Raw genomic sequence first — 4,639 nt, forward strand, 5'->3', positions numbered from 1 at the left:
GAGAGAGAGAGAGAGAGAGAGAGAGAGAGAGAGAGAGAGAGAGAAAGAAACCTGAGGGAATCACTTATATTTGGAATTTGTGTAACAAATTACTGATTGAAATGATTAAGTGCTTCACACCTGCCCATTTTCCCATATCAACCATTTCAAGATGTACTGGTGTTGATATAGTGATTGAAAGTTAAATGCAATTTAACACAGTGGATGAGATTTTCTGTTCACTGAAGCAGAATCAACCTTAAATATGTGGGTTGGTATTTCTATCTATAGGAGAGGAATGCCTTCTCTTCTTAGTTTTAAGGTTCACTGTACAAAGTGGTTTGACTACTTAGTTGCACTGTTTTAATCAGTGTTAGAGATAAATTAAATCAGAAGTATTAGCTAAAATTATTGAAAGCTTATTTAACTTCCTACTGATAAAGAACTTGTCTCCCTAATAGTCATCACTATAGTAATAGAGAACACTGCTAAAAAAATATATATATTTGTAATTATCTATCCAAACACCATCCCTGATAGTTTAAAGATACATATCTGGAAATATATGAAAGAGATATATTTTTAGATGCCTTATTATATGCTTTTAATCTGACATATTTCCTGTAAGCTTGATATTTCAATTATTACTTCTCAACTGGTGATACTATTTTGGGAGACTGTGGAATCTTTAGGAGAAAAGACCCAGCTGGCAGAAGTAGTTTACTCGTGGCCCCTAGATTCTGTCACACTCCATGCCCTCTGGTCTGCCACAATGTAAGCAGCCTCTACTTCACATTCCCACTACCATGGACTGAGTTGCTTTTGAATGCTTCTCCCACCATGACAGAAGTAAACAATGAGGAGCATAAATTATTTATGCCAGGTATTGTGGGCACAATGATGATATAATAACTACGCTAAAAAATCTGGAGGAAATTGGAAATGATTTCTTGAAAATGATAGTACAAAAAATCTACAGGCTTAACAGAGAAGACACAAATAATGTATAGTAAATGTTCACTGTAGATTACAGCACATGCCTCTGTTATGTGCTTGGCTGTTCTTTTTGGAACACACAGTCTATGTGCCATCATTCAAACCCCCTATAAGACTCATCTAAAGTGCTTCTCTCCCCTTTAATCCTTCTTCACATCTCATGGATCTTTGATGTTCCCTCTAACAGGTCTGGCCATCATAGATACTGCTTTATTCATAGTGAAGATGGAAGCCACAAGGAAGGATTTCTCAATGGTTGCTGTAAGGGAGATCTTAGAGACGATGGGGTAAGATTATTTCTGAGTTTAAGTTAGATCCACTAATAGGTCATGAGCTATGGGAAATCATGCAACTATTATTTTGCTTAAAAACCCAGCAGTCCAATAATTTTTAATGACATATTGATATACCCATAGATCATCTTTCAGTGAATTGTAATTTTAAAAGACTGGCAACTCTATAATATATAAAGAATGAGAGACTTTTGAGCACTAAATACTAAATGGGATGGCTTCATCAAAGACCCTCCTTTGATGATCAGAAACCCTTTTGGGAGAGGAGGTAGAAAATTTGGAAGAGAGAAAGGTGGCAGATGAATCAAAGAAAAGAGCACCATCTAGTCACATTAGGAATGAAACATTTGAATTCGCCATGAGTGTCCCAGCACACACAAGACCTGCACAGGTGTAAACCTGATAAATATCACAGTACTGAGAAGGGGACATGGACACAAAGCCCACCTATAATCAAGGAGTTACTTGTCATTAATACCTTCTTGGAAGCAGAAATGAAATTTCTCCAATGAGTGCCACTGGGTATTTCAATCACATTCTGGGGCAGGCTACATACCCAAGAATAGCTGGTCAATACAGAATGGACTCAGTTTTTGTGTGTGGGAACTAAAGGGAGTGAGGGGAATGGGGGGGGGGATAGCCCACATCCAGCCAGAGTTTCTCTTATGCTCTGGGTAGGCAGACACAGGAGGGCTGCCAGACGCTTTCCACTCGCGGGTGGGTATCTAAGCCAATGACTCCACTTGGCAGGGGGTGAACAAGGGGAATCCCCTGATCAGGGTCCCCACAGCAATACCCTGTAGCCTCGGGGTTATGGGAGAGAGGGCTGAGGGAGAGAGGTTCTGACGCAGGTGAGAGTAAGTGCAGAGGGCCTTGATGAAGAGAGACAGTCTATGGTTTTAGAGCTTTATTGTAGAAAGGCAGGGAGAAAGGAGATAAGGTAAAATAAAGAGAGACTGGCCATGGCCAAAAGGAGAGAAAAGGGAAAGGGAGAGAGAGAAGAAAGGCTAGAGAGTAAGAGAGAGAGAGAGGGAGAGAGAGGAGAGTAAGGGGAGTAAGAGGAATAAAAGAGTAAGGTAGGGCCAAGCAGCCACTCTTATGGTATGCTGATATCTTTACTGTTGCTAAGTAACTGGGGAGGAGTTTTGCCTGAAGGTCAGAAGTTTGGGACATTGCCTATGTAACTACTAGTCATGCTTCTCCTGTGGGGGCTGTGGGGACCGTAACAACAGGAGCCAGAGTACCAGGAGACATGAGAGAACTCCTTCCATCCCATGTAGGTGAATTATCACCACCAGGTCCCTGGGGTCAGACCTCAATTTGACTGGAAGCCAGAATGTCTCTGTATAGCCCAATGCCCCACATTTGTGGATGTGCTTTTTGTTCTCTTTGGCAGTTTTTTGGTTCAGTTGTTGTTGTTGTTGTGTGTGTGTGTGTGTTTATTTTTTAATTTTCCCTCTATTTGGAGGGGTGAGAGGAGAGAAAGTGTGAGAGAACAATGAAGCATGAAGCCGGCAGTGTAGGGTGGTGTCGAGGATTTGAGAGGGATAAGAAGAGGGATGAAAGGATAGGATATATTGTGTTGAAATTTTTAAATACAAATAAAATAATTTAAATTTTGTGTGTGGTTTGAGTGGGAGGTTATCCATGCTTCATGTGTGAAATTCAGAGGACAACTATTTAGTTGGTCCCTCTTTATATCATGTAGGTTCCAGGTATTGAACTAAGGTTGTAATGCTTGGCAGCCAGTACCCTTATTAAGTGAACCATCTTTAACACTTTTTATTATGTTTGCTCTTTGACTGTGCATACCCATTCTGATTGCTGTCACCATCACCCAACATTCTCTTCTTTTGTCACTTCCAGAACTAGCACACACTCTCCTCTTGATAAGTTATTTTCCCACATTCACATCGCTTTGCTTTGTGAGTCCCGGAGTTTAACAAGAACTACTTCTGTTCTGGAAACTATCTATTAGAGCATCGTGAGTGCCTCAGGGGGTATTGAACTGAACAAGTCTGTTCTTCCCCTAGAATCCATCACTAGCCCCTGGAGGAGAAGGACTATGCGGGCCTCTCCCAGAATTGTAGTTGACTACTTTTGCTTTTGTTTTTTTGTTTGTTTTAGGGCAGTAGTGTTGGCTGTCCTGGAACCCCCACTGTAGACTAGGATGGCCTCAAACTCAGTGCTCTGTCTGCCCTGCCTCTGGAGTGCTGGGATTAAAGGCCTTTTGTTACCATGCCTGGCCTGTGATTGCCTATTGACAGTTTCAGTCTCCTACAGTGGAGTTCCAATGTAGGCAGCTGCTGATGCTGTGAGATCATTTTTGCATTTGCTATACCATTCAGGGAAAACAGTATTTTACAGTTCTTCTCCTACTTGTGTACTTTCATGTTCCTTGCTTCCTCTTTTCTACATTGTTCTCTGAGCCTTAGAAGATGAGTGAATGTCCTGTTTATGGCTGAACACTCAGTGTTTAGTTATTCTAAGTACACTGGCTAGCCTGGTGTCTCTGCATTTACTGCATACACTTTGAGAAGGTGTTTTCTTCTGTGGTAGACTAGGTAGTGTATTTACAACAGTCACATGAGACAGAAATGCTCAGGCACATTTGAAAATTCTAGATACAAACCTAGAAATGATGTTCATTTGAGTTCTCATTTCATTTTCTCATACACTCTCTGTGTTAAGACCCTATCAGTCTTTGTTTCTGCATCTAGGGGGCCAAGTGAGCCAAAAGTAATTTAAAAAGTAGGTGACTAGAAGATAATCAGTTTTAAAAATATTTCCAGGAGCTTTTTTTCTAACCATAGATAATTATAAATTTATTACTTATTCATTATATATTTGCACTAATTACTTAACTTTAGATGACAAATAAAGGCTATAATCGTGTAGAGGGACCAGCACTGACTGACACTAACAGATGCTTAGGCTGTGGCAGAGACAATCGCTGTGGGGAAGCACACCAGCCTTCCCTTTCTGGTAGGTTATGTGGGACTTCCTATAAAATACACAGTCCCTTTTCTTGTCCTCACCTCTAATGAAGGGTTAATGTTGACAGTTTAGCTTTGAAAACTTAGACTCTGAGATAAAGAACCTTAGAACAGAATTTAGATATAAAAATTGGCTCTTGCATTGTAGCAAAAAGGGAAAGAGTAAACACAATTATAGCATAATGAGATTACTGCAAGCCTTGGAAGCAATCTGCCCTTCCTTTGGACTGGTATGTATTAAGCAGTGGCAAGAGCAGCTACTGAACCTAGTGGAGAATCAGCAGGGGCTGGACAAAACAAACTTCTACTAGATCTAAAGTACTAAAGTATGCTCTTTGTTTCTTCTCTCTCTCTCTCTCTCTCTCTCTCTCTCTC

The sequence above is a fragment of the Mus caroli genome, chromosome 1 (assembly GCF_900094665.2).
Source record: "Mus caroli chromosome 1, CAROLI_EIJ_v1.1, whole genome shotgun sequence".
Classification (NCBI taxonomy): Eukaryota; Metazoa; Chordata; class Mammalia; order Rodentia; family Muridae; genus Mus; species Mus caroli.